This window comes from Bombina bombina, chromosome 1, assembly GCF_027579735.1.
Source record: "Bombina bombina isolate aBomBom1 chromosome 1, aBomBom1.pri, whole genome shotgun sequence".
Lineage (NCBI taxonomy): Eukaryota > Metazoa > Chordata > Amphibia > Anura > Bombinatoridae > Bombina > Bombina bombina.
Window position 1 is genome coordinate 751264779 of NC_069499.1, and position 13859 is coordinate 751278637.

Below are 13859 nucleotides of genomic sequence, written 5' to 3' on the forward strand. Positions count from 1 at the left end.
ATCCTGCAGTCCTTGCTGCAGGCCCATTGTGTTAATATAAGGAAAAGATACAGTTGTACTTTTAGAAAATAATTTTGCAGTTTCCTATGAACTGTTATGATTCTGTACCAAATCTAAATTTTAAAGGGACAGTAAAGTAAAAATAACATTTTAACCATTCAGAGTGTGCAATTTTATTTCCAATTTGCATTTTTATCTAACTTCATTTATTTTACAAGATATGACGAGTCCACGGATTTCATCCTTGTGGGATTTAACCTCCTGCTAGCAGGAAGTGGCAAAGAGCACCACAGCAGAGCTATATATATATAGCTCCTCCCTTCCCTCCACTTCCAGTCATTCTCTTTGCCTGTGTTAGTGATAGGAAGAGGTAAAGTGAGGTGTTAGTTTAGATTCTTCAATCAAGAAGTTTTTTATTTTAAAATGGTGCCAGTGAGTACTATTTTTCTCAGGGAGAAATCGTCAGTCGATTACTTCCCAAGAGGAGTGGAGACATCTTATTTTCTGCCCTGATGTTGATGATCTTAGCAAACGTTATCTAAGATCTATGATGGTTCCTACAGCACAGCTGAAGGTAGTGTAAGAAAAATCTTCAGTGTGGAGAATGGTGTCTTTCTACAAGCATCATTGAGGTATTTTTAGTCTTTTGTTTCTGGGGAGACTTGATGCATCAGAACAGGCTGACATTATTCCCTATATGGGGAGGGGTAAGCAGCATGCACTATATGTAAGGAAATGGTGTACCTGGAATCCCTTTATATTGATTGCCAAAGTATGTAAAATATATCTTTGAGGCTTATTCAAGGGGGGCTAGACGCTGGGAGTTGCGGTTTTGCTTAAGGGCTGTCATTTTTAGTTTTATCACTGGCCTGAGGGAGTGCAGTGGTCTTTACAATGTTTCACTCGATATCTGTGGTATATGTAAGTAGGGCATCAACATGTTTGTTTTTTTCTTTGCGAACCATGCAGGTCTTAGTCAGGCTAGAATTACGCCCACGATGGGTGGGACCTATTTTCGCGCGCTCAGACGCGCAGTATCATCCGGATCGCGTAGGCAGCAGAGTCCTGAACACTGGTGGGGCCTAAGTTGTCTTGACTTTCGAAGGGCCTGAAAAGCTTCTCAAGCAGCAGCAGTGTATTCCGGGGGCAGGTAGGCGCCTGAATAAATATAATAACTGTTAAATCAATGTTATATTTCTTCTGTTATGTGTGATCAGTCCACGGGTCATCATTACTTCTGGGATATAACTCCTCCCCAACAGGAAATGCAAGAGGATTCACCCAGCAGAGCTGCATATAGCTCCTCCCCTCTACGTCACTCCCAGTCATTCTCTTGCACCCAACGACTAGATAGGATGTGTGAGAGGACTATGGTGATTATACTTAGTTTTTATAACTTCAATCAAAAGTTTGTTATTTTACAATAGCACCGGAGCGTGTTATTGCCTCTCTGGCAGAGTTTGAAGAAGAATCTACCAGAGTTTTTACTATGATTTTAACCGGAGTAGTTAAGATCATATTGCTGTTTCTCGGCCATCTGAGGGAGGTAAAAGCTTCAGATCAGGGGACAGCGGGCAGATGAATCTGCATTGAGGTATGTAGCAGTTTTTATTTTCTGAATGGAATTGATGAGAAAATCCTGCCATACCGTTATAATGACATGTATGTATACACTTCAGTATTCTGGGGATGGTATTTCACTGGAATTACTCTGTTAAAAGTACATTAAACCTTTGAATAGGTATTTATTATGTTAAACGTTTTTGCTGGAATGTAGAATCGTTTGCATTTTCTGAGGTACTGAGTGAATAAATGTTTGGGCATTATTTTTCCACTTGGCAGTTGCTTGTTTTAATTGTGACAGTTTCGTTTCTCTCTCACTGCTGTGTGTGAGGGGGAGGGGCCGTTTTTGGCGCTCTTTGCTACGCATCAAAAATTTCCAGTCAGTTACTCTTGTATTTCCTGCATGATCCGGTTCATCTCTAACAGAACTCAGGGGTCTTCAAACTTCTTTGGAGGGAGGTAGATTCTCTCAGCAGAGCTGTGAGACTTATATATTGACTGTGATTAAAAACGTTGCTCTGTAATTTTTATGTTTCAAATTTAATTATTGTTACTTTACTAAGGGGAACAAACCTTTGCTAAAAGTTGTGTTGTTTTTAAGGATTGATGCTATAACTGTTTTTCAGTTCATTATTTCAACTGTCATTTAATCGTTTAGTGCTTCTTTGAGGCACAGTACGTTTTTGTTAAATAAGATTGTAACCAAGTTGCAAGTTTATTGCTAGTGTGTTAAACATGTCTGATTCAGAGGAAGATACCTGTGTCATTTGTTCCAATGCCAAGGTGGAGCCCAATAGAAATTTATGTACTAACTGTATTGATGCTACTTTAAATAAAAGCCAATCTGTACAAATTGAACAAATTTCACCAAACAGCGAGGGGAGAGTTATGCCGACTAACTCGCCTCACGTGTCAGTACCTGCATCTCCCGCCCGGGAGGTGCGTGATATTGTGGCGCCTAGTACATCTGGGCGGCCATTACAGATAACATTACAAGATATGGCTACTGTTATGACTGAAGTTTTGGCTAAATTACCAGAACTAAGAGGCAAGCGTGATCACTCTGGGGTGAGAACAGAGTGCGCTGATAATACTAGGGCCATGTCTGATACTGCGTCACAGCTTGCAGAGCATGAGGACGGAGAGCTTCATTCTGTGGGTGACGGTTCTGATCCAAACAGATTGGATTCAGATATTTCAAATTTTAAATTTAAATTGGAGAACCTCCGTGTATTACTAGGGGAGGTTTTAGCGGCTCTTAATGATTGTAACACTGTTGCAATACCAGAGAAATTGTGTAGGTTGGATAAATACTTTGCGGTACCGGCGAGTACTGACGTTTTTCCTATACCTAAGAGACTAACTGAAATTGTTACTAAGGAGTGGGATAGACCCGGTGTGCCGTTCTCACCCCCTCCAATATTTAGAAAGATGTTTCCAATAGACGCCACCACACGGGACTTATGGCAAACGGTCCCTAAGGTGGAGGGAGCAGTTTCTACTTTAGCTAAGCGTACCACTATCCCGGTGGAGGATAGCTGTGCTTTTTCAGATCCAATGGATAAAAAATTAGAGGGTTACCTTAAGAAAATGTTTGTTCAACAAGGTTTTATATTGCAACCCCTTGCATGCATCGCGCCGATTACGGCTGCGGCAGCATTTTGGATTGAGTCTCTGGAAGAGAACCTTAGTTCAGCTACGCTGGACGACATTACGGACAGGCTTAGAGTCCTTAAACTAGCTAATTCATTCATTTCGGAGGCCGTAGTACATTTAACCAAACTTACGGCTAAGAACTCAGGATTCGCCATTCAGGCACGTAGGGCGCTGTGGCTAAAATCCTGGTCAGCTGATGTAACTTCTAAGTCCAAATTACTTAATATACCTTTCAAGGGGCAAACTTTATTTGGGCCCGGTTTGAAAGAAATTATCGCTGACATTACAGGAGGTAAGGGCCACGCCCTGCCTCAAGACAAAGCCAAAGCTAAGGCTAGACAGTCTAATTTTCGTCCCTTTCGGAATTTCAAAGCAGGAGCAGCACCAACTTCCACTGCACCAAAACAGGAAGGAGCTGTTGCTCGTTACAGACAAGGCTGGAAACCTAACCAGTCCTGGAACAAGGGCAAGCAGGCCAGGAAACCTGCTGCTGCCCCAAAGACAGCATGAACCGAGGGCCCCCGATCCGGGACCGGATCTAGTGGGGGGCAGACTCTCTCTCTTCGCCCAGGCTTGGGCAAGAGATGTTCAGGATCCCTGGGCGCTAGAGATCATATCTCAGGGATACCTTCTAGACTTCAAATTCTCTCCCCCAAGAGGGAGATTTCATCTGTCAAGGTTGTCAACAAACCAGATAAAGAAAGAAGCGTTTCTACGCTGTGTACAAGATCTGTTATTAATGGGAGTGATCCATCCGGTTCCGCGGTCGGAACAAGGACAAGGGTTTTACTCAAACCTGTTTGTGGTTCCCAAAAAAGAGGGAACTTTCAGGCCAATCTTGGATTTAAAGATCCTAAACAAATTCCTAAGAGTTCCATCGTTCAAAATGGAAACTATTCGGACAATCTTACCCATGATCCAAAAGGGTCAGTACATGACCACAGTGGATTTAAAGGATGCTTACTTTCACATACCGATTCACAAAGATCATTACCGGTATCTAAGGTTTGCCTTCTTAGACAGGCATTACCAGTTTGTAGCTCTTCCATTCGGATTGGCTACGGCTCCAAGAATCTTCACAAAGGTTCTGGGTGCCCTTCTGGCGGTACTAAGACCGCGAGGAATTTCGGTAGCTCCGTACCTAGACGACATTCTGATACAAGCTTCAAGCTTTCAAACTGCCAAGTCTCATACAGAGTTAGTTCTGGCATTTCTAAGGTCGCATGGATGGAAAGTGAACGAAAAGAAAAGTTCTCTCTTTCCCCTCACAAGAGTTCCATTCTTGGGGACTCTTATAGATTCTGTAGAAATGAAGATTTATCTGACAGAAGACAGATTAACAAAGCTTCTAAATGCATGCCGTGTCCTTCATTCCATTCAACTCCCGTCAGTAGCTCAATGCATGGAGGTGATCGGCTTAATGGTAGCAGCAATGGACATAGTACCCTTTGCACGTCTACATCTCAGACCGCTGCAATTGTGCATGCTGAGTCAGTGGAATGGGGATTACTCAGACTTGTCCCCTACTCTGAATCTGGATCAAGAGACCAGAAACTCTCTTCTATGGTGGCTTTCTCGGCCACATCTGTCCAGGGGGATGCCATTCAGCAGGCCGGACTGGACAATTGTAACAACAGACGCCAGCCTACTAGGTTGGGGCGCTGTCTGGAATTCTCTGAAGGCTCAGGGACAATGGAATCAGGAGGAAAGTCTCCTGCCAATAAACATTCTGGAATTGAGAGCAGTTCTCAATGCCCTTCTGGCTTGGCCCCAGTTAAAAACTCGGGGGTTCATCAGGTTTCAGTCGGACAACATCACGACTGTAGCTTACATCAACCATCAAGGAGGGACAAGAAGCTCCCTAGCAATGATGGAAGTATCAAGGATAATTCGCTGGGCAGAGTCTCACTCTTGCCACCTGTCAGCAATCCACATCCCGGGAGTGGAGAACTGGGAGGCGGATTTCTTGAGTCGCCAGACTTTTCATCCGGGGGAGTGGGAACTTCATCCGGAGGTCTTTGCCCAAATACTTCGACGTTGGGGCAAACCAGAGATAGATCTCATGGCGTCTCGCCAGAACGCCAAACTTCCTCGCTACGGGTCCAGATCCAGGGATCCGGGAGCGGTTCTGATAGATGCTTTGACAGCACCTTGGAACTTCGGGAGGGCTTATGTGTTTCCACCCTTCCCGCTGCTTCCTCGATTGATTGCCAAAATCAAACAGGAGAGAGCATCAGTGATTCTAATAGCGCCTGCATGGCCACGCAGGACTTGGTATGCAGATCTAGTGGACATGTCATCCTGTCCGCCTTGGTCTCTACCTCTAAGACAGGACCTTCTGATACAGGGTCCATTCAAACATCAAAATCTAGCTTCTCTGAAGCTGACTGCTTGGAAATTGAACGCTTGATTTTATCAAAACGTGGTTTTTCTGAGTCGGTTATTGATACCCTGATACAGGCTAGGAAGCCTGTTACCAGAAGGATTTACCACAAGATATGGCGTAAATACCTATACTGGTGCGAATCCAAAGGTTACTCCTGGAGTAAGGTTAGGATTCCTAGGATATTGTCCTTTCTACAAGAAGGTTTAGAAAAGGGTTTATCGGCTAGCTCATTAAAGGGACAGATCTCAGCTCTGTCCATCTTGTTACACAGGCGTCTGTCAGAAAATCCAGATGTCCAGGCCTTTTGTCAGGCTTTAGCTAGGATCAAGCCTGTGTTTAAAACTGTTGCTCCGCCATGGAGTTTAAACCTTGTTCTTAACGTTCTACAAGGAGTTCCGTTTGAACCCCTTCATTCCATTGATATAAAGTTGTTATCTTGGAAAGTGTTATTTTTAATGGCTATTTCTTCGGCTCGGAGAGTCTCTGAGTTATCAGCTTTACATTGTGATTCTCCTTATTTGATTTTTCATTCAGATAAGGTAGTTCTGCGTACAAAACCTGGGTTCTTACCTAAGGTAGTCACTAACAGGAACATCAATCAAGAGATCGTGGTGCCTTCCCTGTGCCCGAATCCTTCTTCAAAGAAGGAACGTCTTCTACACAATCTGGATGTAGTTCGTGCCCTCAAGTTCTACTTGCAGGCAACTAAGGATTTTCGACAAACGTCTTCCCTGTTTGTCGTGTACTCTGGTCAGAGGAGAGGTCATAAGGCTTCGGCTACCTCTCTCTCCTTCTGGCTTCGTAGCATAATTCGTTTAGCCTATGAGACTGCTGGACAGCAGCCTCCTGAAAGAATTACAGCTCATTCTACTAGAGCTGTGGCTTCCACTTGGGCCTTTAAGAATGAGGCCTCTGTTGAACAGATTTGCAAGGCTGCAACTTGGTCTTCGCTTCATACTTTTTCCAAATTTTACAAATTTGACACTTTTGCTTCTTCGGAGGCTATTTTTGGGAGAAAGGTTCTTCAGGCAGTGGTTCCTTCTGTATAATGAGCCTGCCTATCCCTCCCGTCATCCGTGTACTTTTGCTTTGGTATTGGTATCCCAGAAGTAATGATGACCCGTGGACTGATCACACATAACAGAAGAAAACATAATTTATGCTTACCTGATAAATTCCTTTCTTCTGTTGTGTGATCAGTCCACGGCCCGCCCTGTTTTTTAAGGCAGGTAAATATCTTTTAAATTATACTCCAGTCACCACTTCACCCTTGGTTTCTCCTTTCTCGTTGATTCTTGGTCGAATGACTGGGAGTGACGTAGAGGGGAGGAGCTATATGCAGCTCTGCTGGGTGAATCCTCTTGCATTTCCTGTTGGGGAGGAGTTATATCCCAGAAGTAATGATGACCCGTGGACTGATCACACAACAGAAGAAAGGAATTTATCAGGTAAGCATAAATTATGTTTTTTTTCTTACACATCTCAGCAAGTGGATGCAATACTGTTAGAGTATTTTGGGCACATTAAAATAATTTTTATTGCCACAGACACGTTTTGAAGATATCAGAAAAATTGTTGCGCTTTTATTATTTAAAGGCGCAGTACAGTTTTTTGTATTAACATTTTTGTCTATATAATTTGAATTCAGAGCTCAGTTTTTTAAGCTAAGAACGACTGTTATTACTATTGCTAGTCTGTTTAACATGTCTGAAACTGAGGAAACTCCTTGTTCTATGTGTACCCTCACAGGGATCTGATTTGGGGGTCAGGGAACTTCTGTCTGAGGGGGAACTTTCTGATTCGGGAAGTGTTACCTCAGACGTCATGTCCTTTAGATTTAAGCTTGAACACCTCCGCCTGTTACTTCAGGAGTTTTTAGTGACTCTAGATGACTGTGACTCTATTGTGGTACCACCAGAGAAATTGTGTAAAATGGACAAATACTTAGAGGTACCTGCTTACACTGATGTTTTTCCGGTTCCTAAGAGAATTTCGGAGATTATTAAGAGGGAATGGGACAGACCGGGTATCCCGTTCTCACCTTCTCCTAATTTTAAGAAAATGTATCCCATATCCCTAAGGTGGAGGGAGCCATATCTACCCTGGCTAAGCGTACAACTATTCCTATTGAGGACAGTTGTGCTTTCAAAGACCCTATGGATAAGAAATTGGAGGGTCTTCTGAAGAAACTGTTTATTCATCAGGGTTTCCTTTTACAACCGACGGCCTGCATTGTACCAGTTACCACTGCAGCGGCCTTCTGGTTTGATGCATTAGAAGAGTCTCTTAAGACTGATAGAATTAAGGCTCTTAAGCTGGCTAATTCTTTTATTACAGATGCTGCCTTTCAGATTGCCAAATTGGCGGCTAAGAATGCCGGATTTGCCATTTTAGCGCATAGAGCGTTATGGTTAAAATCATGGTCTGCTGATGTGTCATCTAAGTCAAAGCTTTTGGCTATTCCTTTCAAGGTAAAAACCCTATTTGGGCCTGACTTGAAAGAAATCATTTCTGACATTACGGGAGGTAAGGGTCATCTCCTACCTCAGGATAGAACTGCTAAACTGGGGGGTAAACAAAATAATTTTCGTTCCTTTCGGAACTTTAAAGGAGTTCCCTCTTCTTCCGCCAAGCAGGAAGGGGATTTTGCTCAGGCCAAGTCCGTCTGGAGACCCAACCAGGCTAGGAACAAGGGTAAGCAACCCAAGAAGCCCGCTGCTGCTACCAAGACAGCATGAAGGGACGGCCCCCGATCCGGGACCTGATCTAGTAGGGGGCAGATTTCTCTTTGCCCAGGCTTGGGTAAGAGATGTTCAGGATCCTTGGACACTGGAAATCATGTCCCAAGGATATCGGCTGGAATTAAAAAATTATCTCCCAAGGGGGAGGTTTCTTCTTTCACGATTGTCTGTAGACCAGATAAAAAAGAGAGGCGGTCTTATGTTGTGTAAAAGACCTCTTTACTATGGGAGTAATTCGTCCCGTTCCAATACTGGAACAAGGGCAGGGGTTTTACTCAAATCTTTTCGTGGTTCCCAAAAAAAGAGGGCACGTTTCGACCTATTTTAGATCTAAACAAGTTTCGCAGAGTCCCATCCTTCTACCATTGATCCAGAAGGGTCAATATATGACTACCGTGGACTTGAAGGATGCATATCTTCATATTCCTATCCACAAGGATCATCCCCAGTTCCTAAGGTTTGCCTTTCTGGACAAACATTTTCAGTTTGTGGCTCTTCCCTTCGGGTTGGCCACAGCACCCAGGATCTTCACAAAGGTTCTACGGTCACTTCTGGCGGTTCTCAGACCACGGGGCATTGCAGTGGCGCCCTATCTGGACGATATTCTGAACCAGGCGCCGTCTTACCATCTGGCAAAGTCTCATACAGACATAGTTCTGTCCTTTCTGAGGACTCACGGGTGGAAGGTGAATCTAGAAAAGAGTTCATTAATTCCACAGACAAGGGTTCCATTCTTGGGAACTCTAATAGATTCCATATCTATGAACATTTTCTTGACGAAGGTCAGAAAGTCAAAGATTCTGAATACATGCCAAGCCCTTCAGTCCAATCCTCGGCCATCAGTGGCTCAGTGCATGGAGGTAATTGGATTGATGGTGGCAGCAATGGACATCATTCCGTTTGCTCGTTTTCATCTCAGACCACTACAACTGAGCATGCTCAGGCAGTGGAATGGAGAATATGCAAATTTGTCTCCTCAGATAGATCTGGATCAGGAGACAAGAGACTCTCTTCTTTGGTGGTTATCGCTGAATCATCTGTCCCAAGGGACGTGCTTCCGCAGACCCTCATGGGTGATAGTGACAACGAACGTCAGCCTACTAAGTTGGGGAGCAGTCTGGAATTCCCTGAAGGCTCAGGGTGTGTGGACTCGGTCGGAGTCTCTTCTTCCAATCAATATTCTGGAATTGAGAGCAATTTTCAATGCGCTTCACGCGTGGCCTCAGTTGGCTTCGGCCAAATTCATCCGCTTTCAGTCGGACAACATCACGACTGTGGCTTACATCAATCATCAGGGAGGAACAAGAAGTTCCTTAGCGATGACAGAAGTATCAGATAATTTGGTGGGCGGAGACTCACTCTTGTTATCTGTCAGCAATCTACATCCCAGGAGTGGACAACTGGGAAGCGGACTTCTTGAGCAGACAGCCGTTCCATCCGGGGGAGTGGGAACTCCATCCGGAGGTCTTTGCCACCCTAATTCTCAGATGGGGCAGACCGGAATTGGATCTGATGGCATCTCGTCAGAATGCCAAGCTCCCGAGATACGGATACAGGTCAAGGGATCCTCAGGCCGAATTGATAGATGCCTTGGCAGTGCCTTGGTCATTCAACCTAGCTTATGTGTTTCCACCGTTTGCTCTCCTTCCCCGGGTGATTGCTCGGATAAAACAGGAGAGGACTTCAGTAATTCTAATCGCGCCTGCATGGCCTCGCAGGACTTAGTATGCCGATCTAGTGGACATGTCCTCTCTGCCGCCTTGGAAGCTTCCATTGAGGCAGGACCTTCTCATTCAGGGACCCTTCCAACACCCAAATCTAGTTTCTCTGCAACTGACTGCTTGGAGATTGAACGCTTGATTTTATCTAAGCGGGGGTTCTCTGATTCGGCCATTGATACTTTGATTCAGGCACGTAAGCCTGTCACTAGAAAGATCTACCATAAGATATGGCGTAAATATCTTTTTTGGTGCGAATCCAAGGGCTACTCATGGAGTAGAGTTAAGATTCCCTGGATTCTGTCTTTTCTCCAAGAAGGATTGCAGAAAGGGTTATCAGCAAGTTCATTAAAGGGTCAAATCTCTGCTTTGTCAATTTTACTACACAAACGTTTGGCAGATGTTCCAGAAGTTCAGTCTTTTTGTCAGGCTCTTACCAGAATCAAGCCTGTGTTTAGACCAATTGCTCCACCCTGGAGTTTGAATTTAGTTCTTCAAGGGGTTCCGTTTGAACCCATGCATTCCATAGATATTAAGTTGTTATCTTGGAAAGTTTTATTTTTGGTTGCTATTTCTTCTGCTCGTAGAGTTTCTGAGCTTTCAGCGTTACAATGTGACTCGTCTTATCTTTCATTCTGATAAGGTGGTTTTACGTACCATACCTGGGTTCCTTCCTAAGGTTGTTTCAAATAAGAATATTAATCAGGAAATTGTTGTTCCTTCATTATGTCCTAATCCTTCTAAGAAGGAGCGTCTGTTGCCTAACTTGGACATGGTCCGTGCCTTGAAGTTTTACTTGCAGGCGACTAAGGATTTCCGTCAATCATCTTCATTATTCATTGTTTTTTCTGGAAAGCGTAGGGGTCAGAAAGTTACGGCTACCTCTTTCTTTTTGGCTGAAGAGTATCATCCGTCTGACATATGAGACTGCTGGACAGCAGCCTCCTGAAAGAATTATGGCTCATTCTACTAGGGCTGTGGCTTCCTCATGGGCATTTAAAAACTATGCTTCTGTTGAACAGATTTGCAAGGCTGCAACTTGGTCGTCTCTTCACACTTTTTCCAAATTTTCCAAATTTGATACTTTTGCTTCTTCTGAGGCTGGTTTTGAGAGAAAGGTTCAAGCAGTGGTGCCTTCCGTTTAGGTTCCTGTCTTGTCCCTCCCTTTCATCCGTGTCCTGTAGCTTTGGTATTGTATCCCAAGTAAGGATAAAATCCGTGGACTCGTCATATCTTGTAAAAGAAAAGGAAATTTATGCTTACCTGATAAATTTATTTTTCTCCAACCTAGGTGTGTCCGGTCCACGGCGTCATCCTTACTTGTGGGATATTCTCTTCCCCAACAGGAAATGGCAAAGAGCCCAGCAAAGCTGGTCACATGATCCCTCCTAGGCTCCGCCTACCCCAGTCATTCTCTTTGCCGTTGTACAGGCAACATCTCCACGGAGATGGCTTAGAGTTTTTTAGTGTTTAACTGTAGTTTTTCATTATTCAATCAAGAGTTTGTTATTTTCAAATAGTGCTGGTACGTACTATTTACTCAGAAACAGAAAAGAGATGAAGAATTCTGTTTGTATGAGGAAAATGATTTTAGCAACCGTAACTAAAATCCATGGCTGTTCCACACAGGACTGTTGAGAGCAATTAACTTCAGTTGGGGGAACAGTTTGCAGTCTCTTGCTGCTTGAGGTATGACACATTCTAACAAGACGATGTAATGCTGGAAGCTGTCATTTTCCCTATGGGATCCGGTAAGCCATGTTTATTACGATTGTAAATAAGGGCTTCACAAGGGCTTATTTAAACTGTAGACTTTTTTTGGGCTAAATCGATTGATAACACTTATTTAGCCTTGAGGAATCATTTATTCTGGGTATTTTGATTTAATAATATCGGCAGGCACTGTTTTAGACACCTTATTCTTTAGGGGCTTTCCCAAAGCATAGGCAGAGTCTCATTTTCGCGCCGGTGTTGCGCACTTGTTTTTGAGAGGCATGGCATGCAGTCGCATGTGAGAGGAGCTCTGATACTTATAAAAGACTTCTGAAGGCGTCATTTGGTATCGTATTCCCCTTTGGGTTTGGTTGGGTCTCAGCAAAGCAGATACCAGGGACTGTAAAGGGGTTTAAAGCTTAAAACGGCTCCGGTTCCGTTATTTTAAGGGTTAAAGCTTCCAAAATTGGTGTGCAATATTTTCAAGGCTTTAAGACGCTGTGGTGAAAATTTGGTGAATTTTGAACAATTCCTTCATGTTTTTTCGCAATTGCAGTAATAAAGTGTGTTCAGTTTAAAATTTAAAGTGACAGTAACGGTTTTATTTTAAAACGTTTTTTGTACTTTCTGATCAAGTTTATGCCTGTTTAACATGTCTGAACTACCAGATAGACTGTGTTCTGAATGTGGGGAAGCCAGAATTCCTATTCATTTAAATAAATGTGATTTATGTGATAATGACAATGATGCCCAAGATGATTCCTCAAGTGAGGGGAGTAAGCATGGTACTGCATCATTCCCTCCTTCGTCTACACGAGTCTTGCCCACTCAGGAGGCCCCTAGTACATCTAGCGCGCCAATACTCCTTACTATGCAACAATTAACGGCTGTAATGGATAATTCTGTCAAAAACATTTTAGCCAAAATGAACCCTTGTCAGCGTAAGCGTGGCTGCTCTGTTTTAGTTACTGAAGAGCATGACGACGCTGATATTAATATCTCTGAAGGGCCCCTAACCCAATCTGAGGGGGCCAGGGAGGTTTTGTCTGAGGGAGAAATTACTGATTTAGGGAACATTTCTCAGCAGGCTGAATCTGATGTGATTACATTTAAATTGGAACATCTCCGCATTTTGCTTAAGGAGGTATTATCCACTCTGGATGATTGTGAAAATTTAGTCATCCCAGAGAAACTATGTAAAATGGACAAGTTCCTAGAGGTGCCGGGGCTCCCAGAAGCTTTTCCTATACCCAAGCGGGTGGCGGACATTGTTAATAAAGAATGGGAAAGGCCCGGTATTCCTTTCGTCCCTCCCCCCATATTTAAAAAATTGTTTCCTATGGTCGACCCCAGAAAGGACTTATGGCAGTCAGTCCCCAAGGTCGAGGGAGCGGTTTCTACTTTAAACAAACGCACCACTATTCCCATAGAGGATAGTTGTGCTTTCAAAGATCCTATGGATAAAAAATTAGAAGGTTTGCTTAAAAAGATGTTTGTTCAGCAGGGTTACCTTCTACAACCCATTTCATGCATTGTCCCTGTCACTACAGCCGCATATTTCTGGTTTGATGAACTGCTTAAGGTGCTCGATAGTGACTCTCCTCCTTATGAGGAGATTATGGACAGAATCAATGCTCTCAAATTGGCTAATTCTTTCACTCTAGACGCCTCTTTGCAATTGGCTAAGTTAGCGGCTAAGAACTCTGGGTTTGCTATTGTGGCGCGCAGAGCGCTTTGGTTGAAATCTTGGTCGGCTGATGCGTCTTCCAAGAACAAGCTACTAAACATTCCTTTCAAGGGGAAAACGCTGTTTGGTCCTGACTTGAAAGAGATTATCTCTGATATCACTGGGGGTAAGGGCTACGCCCTTCCTCAGGATCGGCCCTTCAAGGCAAAAAATAGACCTAATTTTCGTCCCTTTCGTAAAAACGGACCAGCCCAAGGTGCTACGTCCTCTAAGCAAGAGGGTAATACTTCTCAGGCCAAGCCAGCTTGGAGACCAATGCAAGGCTGGAACAAGGGAAAGCAGGCCAAGAAACCTGCCACTGCTACCAAGACAGCATGAAATATTGGCCCCCGATC

General features: G+C 43.8%; 1 protein-coding gene across 1 annotated transcript in view; it reads left to right on the forward strand.

Moving 5' to 3' along the window:
- The window catches only part of LOC128645942 (cullin-4B), a gene marked incomplete in the record, with an annotated part of 284976 nt that overhangs the window by 88423 nt on the left and 182694 nt on the right, over positions 1 to 13859 (forward strand).